This window comes from Notamacropus eugenii, chromosome 1 (assembly GCF_028372415.1).
Source record: "Notamacropus eugenii isolate mMacEug1 chromosome 1, mMacEug1.pri_v2, whole genome shotgun sequence".
NCBI lineage: Eukaryota > Metazoa > Chordata > Mammalia > Diprotodontia > Macropodidae > Notamacropus > Notamacropus eugenii.
Window position 1 is genome coordinate 285,364,068 of NC_092872.1, and position 21,586 is coordinate 285,385,653.

Here is a 21,586-nt window from a genome sequence, read left to right on the forward strand (position 1 = left end):
ACATCTTCTCTAATATTTATCATTTTCCTGATTTGTCATGTTAACCAATGTGATAGGTAAGATATGGTACCTCTGACTTGTTTTAATTTGCATGTGTCTCATCAATAGTAGTTTAGAACATTTTTTTTCTTTTTTTCTTGTTTTTATTTTAATTAATTAATTTATTTTTACTTTTCAACATTCATTTCCACAAGATTTTGAGTTTCAAATTTTCTCCCCATTTCTCCCCTCCCTCCACCCCAAAACACCATGTGTTCTGATTATCCCTTCCCCCAATTTGCCCTCTCTTCTATCACACCCCTCCCTTCCGTTAGCCTCATCTTCTCTCTTTTCTTGTAGGGCAAGATAGATTTCTATACCCCATTACCTGTAATTCTTATTTCCCAGTTGCATGAAAAAACAATTCTTAACATTCATTCCTTAAACTTTGAATACCAACTTCTCTCACTTCCTCCCTCCCCACCCATCCCCACTGAGAAGGCAATCAATTCAACATAGGTTGTTTATGTGTAGTTTTGCTAAAGTAATAGTCATGTTGTGAAAGACTAATAATATTTCCCTCCATCCTAACCTGCCCCCTATTTATTCTATTCTCTCTTTTGAGCTTGTCCCTCCCCTAAAGTTTACTTTTAATTATTCCCTCTTCCCATTTGCCCTCCTTTCTATCATCCCCCACCACTCCATTTATCTCCTTTTCCTCTACTTTCCTGTAGTGTAAGATACATTTTTATACCAAATTGAGTATGCCTGTTATTCCCTCTTAAACCAAATGTGGTAAGAGTAAGCTTCATTTTCCCCTCTCACCTCCCTCCTTTTCTCCTCCATTGAAAAAGCTTTTTCTTGCCTCTTTAATGAGAGATAATTTGCTCCATTACATTTCTCTCTTTCTCCTCCCAAATATATTTCTCTCTCATCCCTTAATTTTATTTGTTTTGACTATCATCCAATCCTATTCAGTTCACCCTGTGCTCTCTGTCTCTGTCTCTCTCTCTATACGTGTGTGTGTGTGTGTGTGTGTGTGTGTGTGTGTGTGTAATCCCTCCAACTACCCAGATACTGAGAAAAGTTTCAAGAGTTTCAAATATTATCTTTCCATGTGGGAATATAAACAGTTCAAATTTAGTAAGTCCCTTGTGATTTCTCTTTCCTGTTTACCTTTTCATGCTGCTCTTGATTCTTATGTTTGAAAGTCAAATTTTCTATTCAGCTCTGGTCTTTTCATCAAGAATTCTTGAAAGTCCTCTATTCCATTGAATGACCATTTTTTCCCCTGAAATATTATGCTCAATTTTGTTGGGTAGGTGATTCTTGTTTTTAATCCTAGTTCCTTTGATTTCTGGAATATCATATTCCAAGCCATTAATGTAGAAGCTACTAGATCTTGTGTTATCCTGATTATAATTCCACAGTACTCGAATTGTTTCTTTCTGGTTATCTGCAATATTTTCTCCTTGACCTAGGAACTCTGGAATTTGGCTACAATATTCCTAAGAGTTTTTCTTTTCAGATCTCTTTCAGGAGGTGATCGGTGGATTCTTTCAATATTTATTTTGCCCTGTGATTCTAGAATATCAGGGTAGTTTTCCTTTACAATTTCATGAAAGATAAAGTCTAGGCTCTTCTTTTTGATCATGACTTTCAGGTAGTCCCATAATTTTTAAATTGTCTCTCCTGGATCTATTTTCCAGGTCAGTTGTTTTTCCAGTGAGATATTTCACATGGCCTTCTATTTTCTCATTCCTTTGGTTTTGTTTTTAATTTCTTGGTTTCTCATAAAGTCATTAGTTTCCATCTGTTCCATTCTAATTTTGAAAGAACTATTTTCTTCAGTGAGCTTTTGAACCTCCTTTTCTATATGACTAATTCTGCTTTTAAAGCATACTTCTCATTGGCTTTTTGGTTCTCTTTTGCCATTTGAGTTAGTCTACTTCTAAAGGTGTTATTTTCTTCAGCAATTTTGGGGTCTCCTTTGGCAAGGTGTTGACTTGCTTTTCAGGATTTTCTTTTATCACTCTCATTTCTCTTCTCAATTTTTCCTCCACTTATCTTACTTGATTTTCAAAATCCTTTTTGAACTCTTCCATGACCTGAGAATATTGCATATTTATTTTGGAGGTTTGGATGAAGAAGTCTTGACTTTTATGTCTTCCTCTGATGGTATGCACAGTTCTTCCTCATCTGAATGGGTGAAAGAAAATACCTGTTAACCAAGTCTTATTATTTTTCCCCTTTTGGGGCATTTTCCCAACCAGTTACTTGACTTTGAGTCCTTTGTCAAGAAGAGGGTATACTCTGGGGCCCTGTAAGTTCTCACTTTTTCCAAGGTAGCACAATCAAGGGAGAGGTGTTTACTTCTCTTCTGGCCTGTGCTTTGATCTGAGAGGAGCTGCAAGTTTTTCTGCCTGGGATCTGTGAGTAGAATTCTCTCTCCAGAGCTTCCACTTACTCCACCATGCCAGTCAGTGCTTCTCTTTACCCAAGGACTGCCATTCAGGGATGAGTTCCAGATAAGTTTCTCAATTCCTCCAGGGTATTTAGGTCAAAGATTCCCAAAATGGATGCTGCTGCTGCCACTGCCTGGGGCTGGGGCTAGGGGAGGACCCTGCACCCTTCTCACCTAAGTGAAAGAGCTTCATCACTGACCTTTGAAGCTGTCTCTGGTATTTGTGTGTTGAGGGATCTGGGAACTACAGTTGCTGCCAGTGGCATCTTGAAACCTGCTCCAGTCCTGTCCCTGCCCCGCCGGGTGGCCAAGGCTGGGCCGGGCTCCATGGACTGTGCTTTGCTCTGAGCCCTGTGTGATAGACCTTTCCTGTTGGTCTTCCAGGCTGCCTTGGGCTGGAAATCTCTTTCACTCTGTCATTTTGTGGTTTTTGTTAATCTAGAATTTGTTTAGGGTCATTTTTTATAGGTATTTTATGGGCTATGGGGGGAACTTCTACAGGTCATCCTTCTACTCTGCCATCTTGACTCTGCCCCCTAGAGCCTTTTTTCATAAGACTACATAGATCTTCAATTTCTTCACTAAATATTTTCTGTTCATATCCTGTAAATTTCACTCAGTTCTGTACATATTTTAGAAATGAGACCTTTATCACAGACAGCAGTTGTCAAAATTTTTTCCCCAATTTTCTGCTTCCCTTCTAATCTTGGTTGCATTGACTGTTTGTGCAAAAAACTTTTCAGTTTAATGTAATTAAAGTTATCCATTTTGCATTTCATAATGTTTTCTATTTTTTGTTTGGTCATAAATTCTTCTATTCTCTGTAAACCTGACAAATAAACTATTCCTTGCTCCCCTAATTTATTTACAGTATCAGCCTTTAAACCTAGATCGTGTAACCATTTGGACTTTATTCTGGTATGTGATATCAGGCTTTAGTCTATGCCTAGTTTCCACCACACTATAATCCAGTTTTTCCAATGGTTTTTGTCAAACAGTGAGTTCTTATCACAGAAGCTGGGGTACTTGATTTTATCAAACATTAGACTGCAATAGTCATTGACTACTCTGTCTTGTATACTTAACCTATTCCACTAATCTACCCCTCTATTTCTTAGTCATTACCAAGTGGTTTTGATGATTGTTACTTCATAGTACAATTTAAGATCTATCAGGGGTAAGCTACCTTCCCCAGCATTTCTATCCATTAATTCACTTGACATTCTGTACCTTTTGTACTTCCATATTCATTTTGATATTATTTTTTTCTAGCTTTATAAAATAATTTTTGGAAATTTGATTGCTAAGGCACTGAATAAGTAAATTAATTTAGGTAGAATTATCATTTTATTATATTAGCTCGGCCTACCCATGAGCAATTGATGCTTTTGCAGTTCTTTAGATCTGATTTTATTTGTGAGAAAAGTGTTTTGTAATTGTGTTCATTTAGTCCCTGGGTTTGTTTGGCCAGGTAGACTCCCAGATATTTTACAGTTTCTGCAGTAACTTTAAATGGGATTTCTCTATCTCTTGTTGTTGGTCTTTGTTATTAATATATAGAAATGCAGTTGATTTATGTGGGTTTCTTTTGTATCCTTCAACTTTGATAAAGTTGTTAATTTCTTCAAGTAGTTTTTTACTTGATTCTCTAGGTTTCTCTAAGTATATCATCATATCATCTCCAAAGAGTGAAAACTTAGTTTCTTCTTTACCTATTCTAATTCCATCATTTTCTTTTTCTTCTCTCATTGCTAAAGCTAATATTTCTAGTATCATGTTGAATAACAGTGGTGACAATGGAAACCCTTGTTTCACCCCTGATCATATTGGAAATGCATCTATCAGATCCTCATTACATGTAATGCTTGCTGATGGTTTTAGGTACATGACACTTCTTATTTCAAGGAAGGTTCCATTTATTCCTATGCTCTCCAGGTTTTTTTTTTAATAGAAATGGGTGTTGTATTTTGTCAAAAACTTTTTCTGCATCTGTTAAGATAATTATATAGTTTTCTTTGGATATGTTGTTCATATGATCAATTATACTAATAGTTTTCCTAATATTGAACCAGTCCTGTATTTCTGATATAAGTCCTACCCGACCAAAGTGTATTATTCTTGTGATAAGTTGCTGTAATCTTTTTTATTCCCAATGTGCAACAAAAAATCTTTATTAGCATTTCGCTCTGTTGTTACTAAACCTGATATTCTCAGAACTTAATAGTAAGACTTTAAAGAGCTAATAAGTTCAAAATGATGCTAGTGTTGTCAATTTATGCTTCTATAAAAGTCAAAAGTTATCAGCCACCCCTGATGACTCAGGACAAGATGAATGGTGGATTCTTTCTGGATGTTGTAGTCAGATAGGATGTGGCCATCTTCCAGCTGCTTGCCTGCAAATATCAACCTCTTTTGGTCTGGATTAATGCCCTCTTTATCCTGGAATTTGACCTTGACCTTCTCAATAGTGTCACTGGACTCTACCTCCAGGGTGATGGTGCCTGTCAGAATCTTCACAAAGATTTGCATACCACCTCTAAAATACAGGACCAGATGAAGGGTGGATTCTTTCTGGATGTTGTAGTCAGACCAGATGCAGTCACCTTCCAGATGTTTGCCTGAAAAGATCAACCTCTGTTTGTCAGGAGGGTTGCCCTCTTTGTCCTGGATTTTGGCCTTGACATTTTCAATAGTGTTACTGGGCTCTACCTCCAAGGTGTGTGATCTTTTTTTGCTAATATCCTATTTAAAAAATTTGCATCCATTTTCATTAAATAAATTAGCCTATAATTGTCTTACTCTGTTTTGGCTCTTCCTGGTTTAGGTGTCAGCACCATATTCATATCATAAAAAGAATTTGGTAGAACTCCTTCCTCACTGATTTTCCCAAATAGTCTATATATAGTATTGGAATTAACTGTTCTTTAAATGCTTGATAGAATTCACTTGTAAATCCATCTGGCCCTGGAGGTATTTTCCAAGGGAATTCATTGATGTCTTTTTCAATTTCTTTTACTGAGAAGGGATTATTTAAATATTTTTTCCTCTTCTGTTAATACAGTCAATTTATATTATTTTAAATATTCATTCATAAATTTATGGTCATACATTTGGACAAAGTAATTTCCAATTATTGTTTTAATTTACTCTTCATCAGAGGTGAGTTCACCCTTTTCATTTTTGATACTGGTGATTTGGTTTTCTTCTTTCTTTTTTTAATTAAATTGATGAAAGGTTTATCAATTTTATTTTTTTCATAAAACCATCTCTTAGTTTTATTTATTAGTACAATAGTTTTCTTGATTTCAATTTTATTAATCTCTCCTTTGGTTTTCAGTATTTCTCATTTGTTATTTAATTGGGGATTTTCAATTTTTTCTTTTTCTAGCCTTTTCATTTGCATGCCCAATTTACTGATCTCCTCTTTCTCTATTTTATTCATGTAAGCATTCAGAGATATAAAACTTCCCATAAGAACTGCTTTCACTGTATCCCATAAATTTTGGTATGTTGTCTACTGTCATTCTCTTGAAAGAAGTTATTAATTATTTCTATGATTTACTGTTTGACCCTCTCATTCTATAGTATTACTTTATTTAATTTCCAATTAATTTTTGATCTATCTTTCCATGGCCCTTTGCTACATATGATTTTTATTACATCACAATTTGAAAAGGATGCATTGACTATTTTTGCCTTTCTTCACTGGACTGTGAGGTTTTTAATGCCCTTGTACATGGTCATTTTTTGTGTATGTGTCAGGTAGTGCTTATAAAAAACTATATTCCTTTATATCCCCATTTAGTTTTCTCCAGAGGGTTTATCATATTTGCCTTTTCCAGAATACTATTCACCTCCTTAACTTCTTTCTGGTTTATTTTGTGTTTAGATTCATCAGGTTCAGAGAGAGGGAAGTTGAGGTCCCCCACTAGTATAATTTAGCTGTCTGTTTCTTCCTATAATTAATTCCCTTAACTTCTCCTCCAAGAATCTGGATGCTAATCCACTTGGTGCATATATGATTAGTATTGATGTTTCCTCATTTTCTATGCTGCTATTTAGCAGGATATAGTTTCCTTCCTTATCTTTTTTGATTAGATCTACTTTTGCTTTGTTTGAAATTGGGATTGCTACCCATGCTTTTACTTTACTTCAGCTGAAGCATAATATATTCGATTCCAGCCTTTTACCTTTACCTTGTGCATATCCCCTTGTTTCAAATGTGTTTCTTGTAAGCAACATATTGTAGCAGTATGTTTTTTTAAATCCATTCTACTGTCCTCCTCCATTTTCTGGAAGAATTCATCCCATTCACATTCTCAGTTACAATTACTATCTGTGTCTTTCTCTCAATCCTACCTGCTCCTCCCCATTTATGCTTTTATTTCTCCTTTCTTCACTGAACCTTTTTTTTTTTTTTTTACTTCAGGTTGCTGTTGTTGGGTTTTTCCTCCCAATAAAATGAGGGAGTTGGATTCTAAGGTCTGTACATGACAGTGTTGTACTGGAAAATATTTAACAACCAGCTTTCTGGGAGGAAATGTAATCCAGCACATTTTTAAATTGGATCTTCATCATTAACATTTCCACATCTCCCACTTCCTTAAGTCCATGCAATAAACAAAACAATAAAATAAGACCCACTGATTTGTAGCTTTCGCCAATTTCTGAGGTATAAATGATCACACTGAAAATTTTATGTTTGACTTTCCTAGCCTGTCCTAGTTGGACCTAGGGGTTAGTGGATTAGAAGTTGCTACCCAATATCTGACCCTGACCCTCAATGCCAATACTTTAGCTCTGATTCTTTCTCATTTATCCTGCAGAAATCTTGTTGGTGTGGAGTTGTAGGCCTGGTCATCCTTCCTTATCCTTATTAGAACATTAGACAATGACCTACCTCCTTGAGAGATGGACTGGTTTTGTTACTGCCTTTCTTTCTACCCCCAGTACTTAACACAGTGCTTGGCACATAGTAGGCCCCTAGAGTACACTCTATGACCTGATGGGGTGAAGCTCTCTGACCAATTGTCCCTTTGCAGAGTTGCAGGCACCTAGTCCAGTCCTGGGAGCTTTCTCTGGACTCAGTGTCCTGACTATATTGGATCTCAGGTACCTGTTGGGTTGGGAAGAAAGCACTGACCACAGACCCTTATGACAGCAGGGAATTTTTGCTCTTGCCAGTAATGTGAGTCAACATTCATGCCATAATATTCACTGTATTCAGTTCAGTCAAACAGCTGAAAAGAAGTCCATGGAGCCCAAACACTTCCAGATGAAGGGGAACAGTAGTTGGCAGATATGAGGGCATCCAGTTTTCCTTTTTCTTCCCTTCTCAATATATCAGGCACTGTGGGATCTGCTGAGAATCTGGACCCTCTACATGTTCATGGCAGCCTGGAAACAGTCACTAGACTTACCAAGAGCTTCAGAACAGCTGTGTTCTCTTCCCTTCTTCATGTTTCATAATCTATTCATTAAAGAATTTGCTTGTGTCATGAAACCAGGAATCCTTCTGCACTTTCCTGGTGGAGCAGGTCAAGGAGACTTGCTGCTTCTCTACTGTGCAAGTTTGGGGACATGGGGTTCTTGCACTGGATGTCACTCCACACTTCAAGAATCTCAAACCTGTGGACACTTGGAGGCAGATAGCCAACCTGTGAGTTGTTGGTAAAAATATGCAGTGGCAGCCAATGGGAGAAGCTGCCAGTCCCAACCAAACTCAGGATGAGCAAAGGAGCCAAGGGATAACCAGATGCTGCCAAACATATCTCTGCCCACTAACTGGGAAGACGCCTGCATGAAGAGGCATTCCATTTGACGATGTCAAAACAGCCACACAGAGCACAATCTCAAATCCCCAGGGCAGACTGGGAAGGGTCAGGATGGTGGGCTGGGGGGCACTCAGCTGGACTGGAGCAGCCCACAACATTCCTGTTCTTGGTGTCTTTGTATTGTCATTGAAATCTCTCTTTGGGTATATGCTTTATGTGTGTGGGATTGTAGGGATGTGGTACTGTCTGTGTGTGTGTGTAATTGTGGGGTTATATATATATATATATGTATATGTATATATGTATATAACTATGGGATTGTATTGTGTGGGGTTATGGGATTGTGAGGTTTTATATATGTATAATTGTGGGATTATGTGTATGTGTGTAATTGTGGGGTTATGTGTGTATATATATATATATATATATATATATATATATTTGCAATTGTGTATGTGTGTAGGATTGTATTGTCTGCTTGTTGGATCGTGTGAGTGCATGATTGCGTGTGTGTGTGTGTGTGTGTGTGTGTGTGTGTGTCTTGAAGAAAGAGGTTTGCCAGTGGAAGTCAGGGATTTCCACAATGTCCAGTCAATGGTGGAAACTTTCATTGTCCTAAGACTTTGAGATTAAACATATCTTCTGTTTAAATGACTTAAAGACATTTTCCACAATTCATAATTAACTTCCTATTAAACATGGAATGTTTCCTTGTTGCTTTTGTTTAATCAATCTATACTATGTATCTACAGTGACTGACATAGGATGTAGCATGCCACATCCATAGGCTACCACCTTTCAGTCAAGAGGAAGTAATTGTCAATCATTGTTTCTTCAATTAATTCTCAGATAGTATTGTCAGGTCAGTACTCACAAGGTACATAAAAAAGTTATTTCTGAACCACCAGGCCTGGATTCTGCTGTGTCTATAGTAGACACAGTAGTAGATTTGGGAATTGGGAAGAGCTAGGTTCAAATCCTGCTTCAGATACTGGTAGTGTGATTGTGGACAACCTACATCTTGGGGGATATTGGAGGGATCTACTGAGACAACATAACCTCAAAGCATGACATCAGTATTGACTACTATAAATCCTATCAAGAGCCAAAAGCATGCATCTCTATTGATTTGATTTAATAAAATATTTTCTTTTAAATTTTATAAAATGGTGTTTTTGGATGTAGTAAAAGTCTCACTTAGCATCAACGACAAATTTACTGAAGGCTGTGGAAGTTGCTGAACTGGGGTGAGGGGAATTGGGGGCTGGCTCTCTTACTCCTGTCCCTGGTTTTTGGTCTCAATTTCCTCTTTGGAAAAAAGAAGATAACCACTTCTTAAACTCCCAGCTACATGGTATTGTTTTGCAAAACTTTCAAGTATGACATGCAAGATGCATGTCATTACCGTTCTGATCTGAGACACTATGGGCTACATAACAGAACCTCTATGTACTTATCTATCAATGAGTTGGACCACATGGCCTCTCAAGGACTATCCTAATTTGGATCCTAGAATCATCTAACAGCACAATCAATTCTATTGGTGAATGACTGAGAATTGCTTGTGGGAACTCTTGCTTTCCCTGGAGTCCTAGGTAGAGAGGAAAGGGGACAGGACTTCCAATCAGAGGGCCCAGGTGCAGATCCTGACTTTGTCACTTTGCAACTAACTCCTTTCTTTGTTTCAGTTTCCTCATCTGTAAAAGGGAGGTTCAACTGCATGACCTCTAAGGTCCTGTCCAGCAGTAAATATCTCCACGTCATTTTATAAATATAATTGTACCACAAAAATCTTAATTAATATACTTTATCATGACAAAGAGACAAAGAAAAGGATAAACATTCCAATCCCCTCTTTTCTCTCCATGTTATAAATTGTGTGTGTTTGTATACGTGGGTGTGTTTGTTTATTTCTTTTCCCCAGGCTCTGGGTCTAGGCAGTGGAGTTTCTTGTTTGCATCCCTAGAGAGCCCCCAGAGAATATCAGCTAATCGCACTGGACTCATTCAGGTCTTACTTGGGCTTCTGAAGACAAGAATGCACTTTGCACAAATTGCAGGGCCACCTTCTCTTCCCCCCACACACACTTCCAAAAATATCCTGCCTACCTGTAAGGGGTTAAAGAAACCACAACAGAAACCTATTAGGTCTCAACTATCTGCTTAAAAGTTGTATTTCCAGATTTGACATGAATTTTTAAATTTTTGATGACACCTTTAACTAGAAGTGACGGTGTACCAGATCAATTACGTAATTACAGTAACAGTCATAGAGAAAATGGAGAACATCTCTAAAGAATAGAAATCAAAGCCTGAATTGGTGAGCCTGGAAGAGCCCTGGGAGGAGAAGGCTGCAGGACAGCTTCTGAAGCATCCGGTCACATCCTGTCCTAATCAAGAATGTGCCCAGAGATCTTTGTTGGGGCTTTGCTTTGAGCCTAGCTTGGGAAAAAGCAAATTGCATGTATACATCTACAGATACATGTATGTAAATGTATGTGTGTACACACATGCACATATACTCACACACGCACCCACACAGTGGGTCATAAAAGAAAAGCAAACAAAGACACAGAATTATTGCAATGAAAACATAGAAGATGTTTCCAATCTGCTTTAAATCAAGGGGAGGAGACAGCTGTCACCACTGATGGTTTGAGGTTGGAAGTGTTCTAAGCCATAGCATCCTCTCTTCTCCTTTGTTTATGGATTTTAATATTCTTTTAATACCATGCAGTATCCACAGCATCTCACAGACTACAAGGTTAAGGAATTAAGTCAACGAGCTGTCTGTGCAGAAAGCCCCTGATGAAAACAAGCTCAAAATTAACTTGGTCTAAAAATCATGACTTTTCAGGACACCAAGAAAGTTGTTCAACAACAGAAAACCAGCTGGAAAAGGTGACCCTTCGAGAACAGTTGGGAGCCTGCTTGGTGGGGAGAACACACCCCTTACCAAGCAGGCATCCACAAAGAAACCCATTAACAGCTAAAGGGAAGAGTGTGTGCATTTCTGAACAATTGGTGAATGATCACAAGTTCCCTTTGCAAAAGGGTTGTCTGCTGAAATGTGAAAGGAAGCGCAGACTTTTTCTTGCTTATGTGGAGATCACAGCTAATTAGCCTTAGTTAAGTAAAGCATATCCTTTGAAAATTAGAGACAAGTTCCTGGGTCCTCTGATGACTTGTCTGTTATTTACGTTGTTAATATTAATATCCTGCAGCTTCTTAACTGTGAGTCAGTCATCAGAGACAGTCATGTAACAAACAATTCAGATCTCCACTAAAATAATGACTTTTGGAAGAGGGGGAAATATTCAACAGGTTGAGATAACTAGTTGGGATGGCAATGGGAGAGTCTCCATGTGAAATCCAGTTTCCAACCAAACAGCTTTGAAATTGGAATTTACATCTTTCCCAGCATATTTTGAATGCAAGTGATTAAGACAAATATTGCAATTTCCCAGATACTGGGGGAGTGGAAGGGATGATTAATTTGGGTGAGTAGCCAGGCTAGAGGAGGGTTTTTTTTAAATCCTCATTTTGGTAGTAAGTTTCTTCTCTTCTTGTCTTGGGGGTGGATAGAGAAAATCATCAGAGCCTGAGGAATACACACTCATTAATAAAGGTCCTCCAGAGTGGAGAGAAGGGTTAGATTTTCTTAACTATGGGGCTTTGTTTCTCTCTTAAAATTGGGCTCAGGCTAAAGTCCTTCCCTGTGATTTTCCTAATGGAATCTTTTTTTAAATGGGAGTGGGAAGTACTAGGAGTAAAACTTTCTCTTGCCTCAAGTAATGGGTGTTTTGCTCAAGGGAAAAAAATGCCCAGGGAAGGTATCCCAAGAAATTGTAAATAAAGGTTTACAGCATATAAATATGACACACTTTGGGAAACAAAAAAACCTTCCCATCATCCCTCAAAATAGGTGTGTTACTTGTTTATTTATTCAAATTGAAATTCCTCCCCTTCACAAAAGATCTCCTTAGGGTATGAGCACAGCTAAAGTAAAATTGACATTATATATATATATATATATATATATATATATATATATATATATATATATATATATATATATTCTTTCCAGTAAGTAATAGAACTCAAGATATTAATTGTTAGGTTTGGATTTCACTTTCTTTGAAAACTTCTTATGGAAAGCATAAAGGGAAACTGAGGCAAGAGGCTCCTTCAATATATTCTGCTCCCAAGGTTACAGAAAGAAAAGAACGATTCATCCAGAATGATTTGTCATGTGCTGGACAATTGGACTCATTACCAAAGAAATATACTTCTATCTAAATTATTTTTAAGGTAAAATCTTAGAATAATTCATTTCCGGATTTTACAAAATGCCCTGCCACAGTTGAACACAAACTCTTTGAAGGGAGGAATTTGCCCTTTTTTTCTGTTTATTCAGTGTCTGGCATGTGCAGATATTTAATAAATGTTTGTTAACTGACTCTGATGGAAGTCATGCACAAAGACCCAGAGAGATAACTGCTGAGAGAACTAACCTTAAAAATGGTCCCAAGCTGGTCAAGGTTGACAGTTCTCACCTGTCTATATCTTGTACGAACATAGTTGTTTGCATGTTATCTTTTCCATTAGACTGTGACCTCCTTGAAAGCAAAGGCGTTTGTTTCTTTTTTCCTTTGTATCAGTAGCACTTAGCATACTGCTAGCCCATGGTAGCTATTTAAGAAATGTTTGCTGAGTTGCCTGATGACTAGGAATCAGGTGCCAGAAATGGAAAGAAGACTTGGGAATATGAGTTTTTGTTTTTAATAGAAGGAACCTAAGGTGGTTTAGGATGTTAAACCAAGACAAAGGCAGACTCAAATGAGAGAGTTATAATCACTAGAATCTTTAATAAGAGAACTGAAAGCAAAGTGCTTCAATCATTGTTTGCTTGCTTTTTAAAACTAGCCCCTTTGGAACTGTGCGGCATTGATAGTCTGAAGAGAGTAACTGATCCCTGAAAAAAAGGGACTAGGAAAAGGACCAGGAAATCACATAAATAGCAGATAATCATCTGACCCCAGTGGTTGGCGAAATCCTGGAGACATTAATAAGAGATGAGATCACAAAACATCTGGAGAAATCAAGTCGCCAGTCCATTTTCATAAAGGGTAAACACTGTCTGAAAAATCTGTTGGAATATAATATGTACAGGGAGTTAATGCAGAAAACAGGCCAGGTTGATGACGTGGATATGGAAGAATCTGCCTGAAGTTAGGATCCCTCTTTCTAGAAGCTGAATATTCTTTCATAGAATAAAGGACCCTTGAGTTAGTAAAGGAAGGCGTGGGAAGAGTGGAGGATGAGACAGATGCAACATGATCTGTCAAAGTCTCTTTTATCAAGAACTACCAGGAAACAGAGGGCTCTGATTCATTTAATCATCATAATAACTAGTATTTATATAATGCTTCAAGGTTTGCAAAAAGTTCTGCAAATACCATCTCATTGATCGCCACCACAATCCTGTGTGGCAGAGGCTATTTTTATCCCCATTTGACAACTGAAGAAACCAAGTCAAGGCAGAGGTTAAGTGACTTGCCCAGGATCACGCAGCTAGTCCATGTCTGAGGCTGGGTATGAATTTAGGTCTTCTTGACTTCATGTTGAGAACATTTTTCTCTCCACCAATTACTGGGAACCTTTAACCAGTAATGACCAGTATCTGCTTCACATGACTTGTTAGTTTTCAAAGAATTAATCAGAATAAAATACTTTTGAACTTCAGTCTTTACTGGGCAAAAAATGACTCTTTAATGCCTAAATGAAATGTGTTGCATGTGGGAGTGATGAAATCGAAATGAGATGAATTGAATTGATTCAGAAGCCATCATAGGATATTGCCAGGCTCCAAGTCCTTATTATATACCAAAATTATAACTGAACATCAAAGAAACATGAAATCAGCCTCTGCTGCCTCTTCCGGTTGTGTCAGACCCCAGGGATGATGTAGGGCTCTGCCAGAGCAGTCGAAACTGAAATAGGTTTCATTGCCAAGCTAGGAAGGGCTCAAGTGTAGACTTGGCCATGAACTACATCTGTTTCTTGAGGACCTTGCAAGCTAGCCTCATCACTAGGTGGGATTCATTTTAGTCATTTGTGGCCTATAATCTCAGAGATCACTTCCTCCTTTGTTGGACTCTATGTTGATGCAGAGAATACCACATGGAGGAAATCAATGATCCATAAAATAGTGAAAATGGCAGAGACAGCAACAAAAAGCAGAGGCACAGAAGAAGAAAAAAAACACCTTCTAGGTTGTTGATTCCCATTTTCATTTCCATTTCCCATTTCCTTCCTGAAAAAAATGGGAAATTGAGTATAATCTAACTTCCAGGGGCTTACAGATAGACATTTGAAGGGAAGCCCCTCTCAGCTGAGAGATGAGTAAGGGGAAACTCAGAAAGTCATTGACTTGCCCAAGGTCATCCATTCAGTAAATAAAGGTCAGAGCTAAGGCTTGACCTTAGGTTTCTCTTTGTTGCAACTCCAGGGTTGTATCTGCTGGGAGTTTAAACTCCACTGTGCTTCTGTGGAGGAATTCAAAGGAACTCAGAGACATTGTTTTGATCCCTTGTGAATCCTGGGATGTCAGGAAATCCCAGAAATTATCCTTTTCTCACAGACAGATAAAATTCAACACCCCACTCCACACACATACACACACACACACACACACACACACACACACACAGCCACCACAGTCTCACATTTCCATGGTGACTACAAATCTCCAAATGTACTGCAGACAACAGTGATGCCTGATTCACTCAGTCTGTTACAGTTTGACACAGTGAGGTCTTGGGTTCTGGCTACTTCTGCACCGATTGTCTCTACTCTGTTTTGTAGTCTTAGACAAGATTCTTGGATGTGTGTCTTCACTCTCAAAGGAAACCCAGTCACATCAAATTGATTCGCCTTAAACCCATCAGCCTTATTGAGAAAACCATTCTCTATCTACACCCTATTGTTGGTGAGTCAGCTGTGATGTCTTTGTAGAGACTGAACATTATTCATTAAACATGGTGGAAAAGTCAATAATGTTTACATATAAAAGGAGCAGAAAGTCAAGCAGGAAGGGTTTTCAATAACTTTTCTACAGTATACTTCATCATAGGGTTTCTTTGTTACATACATACATACATATACACTCATATATATGTATGACTTATATTTAACTTTTGTTGCATTTTGAGTTCTAAATTGTCTTCCTCTCTTCTTCCCAACCTGCATTAGAGAAGGCTAATATTTTATATTATATATATATATATATATACATATATACATATACACATACACATACATATACATATACATGTGTGTGTATCAACATATAATGCATAGTTCTATAGATTAGTTCTTTCTCTGGAGGTGGATGGAATTTTTCTTGATTTGTCTTTGATAGTTGTTTTGCATATTCATATTACTCAAAATACTATATCCATTCATCATTACTCTTTGAACAATATTGCTATTATTGTACACAACATTCTCTTGGCTCTGCTTGTCTGACTTAGCATTATTTCATGCAAGTCTTTCCATGATTTTCCAAAATCAATCTATTCATCATTTCTTGCAACACAATAGTATTCTGGTACAGTCATATACTACACCTTATTCAGCTGAATCACATTTTAGGGACAAAAGGAGATATGAAACTTGTGACAGCAGGGGAGCAGGGGCCCTGATCACAGTGCCAGGGTGGAAAAGTGTGCTCAGTCCAGGAAAGCAGTGATCACACCTATCTTTTGAGCATACCACTTTGAAAGAATTGAAAACTTACAGATTCACAGAAATCTCTAACTCTGAAAATAGCAGCATGAAAAACCTGAAGCTAGTGACAATGCCATCTTCATCCTGGAAGCACAGTCCAACTTTAACATAGAGTTAAAAGTCAAGAAATAGGATGATAAAATGAACAAGCAACAACAAGAAGAACTTCACCTAGAAAGTTGTTATGGAGACAAGGAAGATCGGGATGTAAATTTATTGGAAGACAACTGAGTCAAAATAGCTACATGCAAAGCATCAAAGAAAAATGTGAATTGGACACAAGCCTAAAATGGCTTCTGAAAGACTCAAAAGAGATTTTAAAAATCAAATAAGAGAGTTAGAGGAGAAATTGGGAAAAGAAAAGACTGTGATGCAATAAAATTATGAAAAGAGAATTAACAATTTGGTAAAAGAGGCACAAAAGTTGTTGTTCAGCCATTCAACCATGTTCAGTTCTTTGTCATCTCATGGACCATAACATGATAGGCTTTTTTGTCCTCAACTATGCCTAAAAGTCTGTCCAAGTTCATGTTTATTGCTATTTACCCATCTCATCTTTTGCCATCCCCTTTTCTTTTTGTCTTCAATCTTTTCCAAAAATCAAAGTTTTTCCAATGAATTCCAGTTAAAAGTAGTATGCCTAGGTAGAGAGCATGGGAGTAAGCTGACAAAGATTGATTGATTTCAAAAAATAAAATTAAGGGATAACGAAGAAGAATGCAGTAGAAGACAGAGGTAGAATAGGGGAAATTATAACATCTAAAAGATATGCAAAAGAAAGAGCTTTTACAGTGGAGGGAAAGATTCAGGAAAGTTGCAGGGGAAAGGGATAAGAGAAACTGGAAGAAGCTGAAAAAAGGGAGGGTGAATTAAGGGAGGTAGTGGTCAAAAGCAAAACAGACTTTTGAGGTGAGATGAGAGGAGAGAGAGAGAGAGAGAGAGAGAGAGAGAGAGAGAGAGAGAGAGAGAGAGAGAGAGAGAGAGAGAGACGGAAACTGGGGACAATAGGATAGAGGGAAATGCATATGAATGTTAATGGGAGGAACTCACCCATGAAATGAAAGTGGAAAGTAAAATGGATTAAAAACCAGAATCCAACAACATTTTGTTTGCTTGTTTTTGTGTTGTTTTACAAGAAACACACTTGAAAAAGACACACAGAATAAAAATAAGCTGCTTGAGCAAACTCTATTATGTTTCAGATGGAATCAAAAATAGGGGTAGTAATCATGATTTCAGAGAAAGAAAAAGCAAAAAACCCCAGATCTAATTAGATAAGCAGGAAAGTTAATTTTTGCTAAAAAGATGCCATATATAATGAATTAATATAAATACTAAACATATATTCACCAAATGGTATAGCTTCCAAATACTTAAAGGAAAAGTTAGATTAATTACAGGAAGAAAGAAATAGTAAAGCTAAACTAGTGGGGGACCTCAACTTTCCCATTTCAGAACTACATAAATGTAACAACAACAAAAAAAAATAAGAAGAACAAGAGAAATAAGTTAAGAAGATAAACTGAATTTTAGAAGAGTTAGATAAGAAGAACATTGGAGAAAACTGAATGAGAACAGAAAGGAACTACACATTCTACCTTCACAAAAATTGACCATATATCAGGGTATAAAAACCTAACTACCAAATGAAGAAAAGCAGAAAAATTAAATTCATCTTTTCATATAACAACGAATAAAAATACATTTTAATGGTAGGTAATAGAAACAGATTTAAAATTAATTGGAAACAGAATAATCTACTACTACAGAACAAATCTATCAAAGAAGAAATCAATTAAGATTAGGAAGCAAAAAATTGGGGAAGAATTTTTATGACCAGTGTCTCTGATAAAGGCCTTATTTCTAAAATATATAGACAACTGCGTCAAATTTACAAGAATACAAGTCATTCTCTGATTGATAGATAATCAAAGGATGTGAACTGGTAGTTTTCACAGGAAGAAATTAAAGCTATCTATAGTCATATAAAAAAATGCTCCAAATCACTATTGTTTAGAGAAATTCAAATTAAACTCTGAGACACCACCACATGCCTTTCAGATTGGTAAATATGACCAAAAAGGAAAATGATAAATGTTGGAGATGTGGGAAATTCAGGACACTAATGCATTGTTGATTTGTGAACTGATCCAACCAATAGAGAGCAATTTAGAACTATATACAAAGGGTTATAAAACTATGCATACACTTTCACCCAACAAAACCACTACTGTGTCTGTATCCCAAAGAGAGCAAGGAAAAAGGTAAAGGACTATATATACAAAAATATTTATAGTGATTCTTTTTTGTGGTGGCAAAGAACTGGAAACTGAGGGTAGTGCAGGGGGGATGGCCAGCAATTGAGGAATGGTAGTACAAGCTGTGGTAGGTGATTAGAATGGAATACTGTTGTGCTACAAGAAATTATGAACAGGAAGGTTCCAGAAAAACCTGAAAAGATTTACATGAACTGATGCAAAATAAAGTGAGCAGAACAAGGAGAAGATTGTACATAGCAGCATAGTACATAACACAGTTACATAGTAACAATGATCAACTGCTATGACAGCTCTTCTCAGGTATACAATGATCTAAGACAATTCCTAAGGACTTAGGATGAAAAATGCTCCAGAGAAAGAACTAAGTCTGAACACAGATCAAACCATACTTTTAAAATTTTATTTGTGTTCATTTATTTTGGTTATGTTTTCTTTTGTAATATGGCTCATGTGGAAATATTTTTCTTGACTATACATATATGACCTATATCAAATGGTTTGCCTTCTCAAGGTGGGGGAAAGAAATTTGGAACTCAAAATTTAAAAAAAAAATGAATGTTAAAAATCGTTGTTTTATGTAGTTGAGAAAAAAATAAAATAATAATTAAAAAGATTTAGACCAATCTGCTCATTTAAACAAATTGAGGCCCTAAAGGGGGAAGTGATTTGCATAAGGTCAAATAGCTAGGAAATATAAAACCTGAGATTCAAATCCAGATGCTATAGCAAATCTCTTTAGAATAATTGTAAAGTCTAAAATTGAAGAAATAGAAGCCAAACCACAAAGATTCAAAGAAACAACTAATCATTAGGATCTGGGTTTTCTCATTAAGATTATTTGAATTCATCTTCAAATGTATCATTGTCATCATCATCACCATCAAAAAAACACTTGTTAATCCTTCACTGGAGTCACAGCATCCATACACAAGACCCAGGGATTTCAGTCCTTGAGAGCCTGTAAGTTGAGTTTCAATATTGACTTGGACAAACCGATTTGATGAAATTCTTTTTTGAAAAAGCTGAGACGACAACACTGTTTTCTTCTGCTCAACCAAATAGCTGCCCAGAGTGGATATTTAATGTTTCCACTGGCTGCGCCATGAGTTCAGTGGCTCATTTTGTGCCCCAAAGTCAGCAGTGTAGAGATTTGAGAAGAGCTCACTCTTGTATTCCCCGGGAGGGGATTGCAGTGAGTGGTGCTTGGGAGATCACCTCAGTAGAAGAGACCAACGTTTACCCTGCCATCAGCTGGGGCACAGAACACTAAGTGACATCATGTGAAGTTTGGAGTCAAGAGAGGGTCAAGATCCTGGGAGTGAGAATATTAGCCAGGGAGGAGAGCTGGGGTCATTTCCCTCCCTGCACATTCTCCAGCTAATTGGCAGGTCAGAAAGTTGCAGGTACCCCTCCGAATTAGCTGGTTAAGGAGCATGAGAAAAGGGCAAGGCTTATTCATAAATACGGCCTTCTCTTGCTTTAAATGCCGTATTCTTTGTTGCTTGACATATTCCCATTATCCCAGAGGCCATTTTAGTTGGTCTCCAGCTGTGAGAAAGACAACATTACATCTGTGGTGTCAGGTGGAAACCAACGAAACGGGAGAAAAAAAAACATTAATTGAAAAAAAATCTTGTTCAGATTTTTGTGTGTGGAAAAAATTAATAATTCACTTGCTTTGTGGGGAGAAGAATTCACTTTGTGTTATCTGTACAGATACAAAGGGGGCTTTTAGAAGAATCTTGGGCTTGAATGTATTGTTTTAGGAGGGGTGGCAGACAATGAACACTTACCATAGGTTTATGCAAGGAAGGGCCAGGCCAAGCCAAAACTGGCATTCCTTTACTCTTTGTACAAAGCAGATCTTTTTCAATTTACCCTGGATTTAAATGAAACACTTTCAGGGTATGTGATCTGAAAATGAGCATCTAAGCCAGACAGCTGGGGAGCAGGGTTGAGCCAGGGCTTTCAGTAGCAGGAGCTGGTTATCTGTACCTTCAGCGTAAGCTCAACTTCCTCCACAAACAGAGAAATGCCTCTGTTGTCTAATTCTCAGAGATACTGTGGATGTGAGGAGAGCCAGCAGAAGCAGGCAGAGGATTCCCCCCGACACAATTAAAAATCAATTTTTCCATCAGATCATGTGAGTTTCACATCAAATTACAATCACGGTTTTGTTAACGCGATTCAAAGCCACTTGTAATATAATATTTGCCAATCTTTTAATTGTATCAGTAAAAATGAATTTGAACCTGATATGGTAATTAAATGATCGTATTTGATTGGTATGCTTGATTAGGGATGGGAAAACATAAAATAAAATGAAAATAACAGTGCTTCCACCTGGGTTCCGCACCAAGACTTCTCTACTTTTGTTCTTTGCCATTAAGAAAGAAAAGTCATTTTCCCCCCAGTTTCTCATTTCCTTTCTTTGCTGTCTCAGTTTTCCATGTTTCTGGACTGAGAAACAAAAATCTCGCAATGTACTGTGAAAGGTTATGTTTGTCTCAGACTCTGTGAGAAGGAAGGAAATCTAGTAATTACTCACCACTCCCACATTACAGAGGAGAAAATTGAGGCCCAGTGAGTGGAAGAAACTTGAGTCAGGTTAAATAGTGTTAGTGGTAAAACTCACACAAAAACAAATAAATAAGCAGGCTGTAGAGAATGCCCGCAGAGTAATGCCTTAGGCTTTGACGTGCAGAAAAAAAGAACTGGAAATCCTTCTGTGTCCAGTCCTCTCCCCAAAGTCTTTATTTTTCATCTCCTTCCCCACACCTACATTTCCAATTTATTTATTTATTATTATCTGAGGATGAACCAACTTATTTACATTCTCAATTTAAAGAGATAGAATACAGCCTTCTCAAAGGACTGTGTGACAGTAGAAAGGTAAGAGACCAAAGAGTGGGGGAAAAAAAACAGTCCTTGGGCCCTACAAGTCAAAGTTCAAAGACCAAAAGTCAGAGTGAGAAAAACCTAAGTAAATACTGAGCTCACAGAGAGAGGCACATAAAGACAGAACAAAGAAGAAGCAGAGCTCAAAGAAAAATGAAAATATTATGAACATGTGTTATACCATGAAGGGCAATTAACCAAAATGTACAGATCAAATACCTACTCTGAGAATTCCTAAGACATGTTGGAACATTGACAAGAAACTTCATAATGCTTCAGAAGCTATTAAAATAAGATCTTAGGAAGACAATTAGGTCAGAATCCGAGGTTTTAATAGAGCTTTGAAACAAAGGGAAGAGAATGGAATGGAGGGCAGCCATTCTTCCTAAAAGAAAAAAGACT

The 21,586-nt window shown here is 37.3% G+C and overlaps 1 long non-coding RNA gene across 2 annotated transcripts in view; it reads left to right on the forward strand.

Moving 5' to 3' along the window:
• The window catches only part of LOC140517633 (uncharacterized), a 33,052-nt gene extending 23,640 nt beyond the window's left edge, over nt 1-9,412 (forward strand). Inside the window, exon 3 of one of the 2 annotated variants that reach the window (XR_011971659.1) lies at nt 7,791-9,412. This is a non-coding gene — a long non-coding RNA (uncharacterized lncRNA). Of the gene's footprint in view, nt 1-6,872; nt 7,091-7,790 lie in introns of those variants that run through there. The other variant, XR_011971658.1, reaches the window with a different exon arrangement.
• Nucleotides 9,413-21,586: the final 12,174 nt, after the last annotated feature.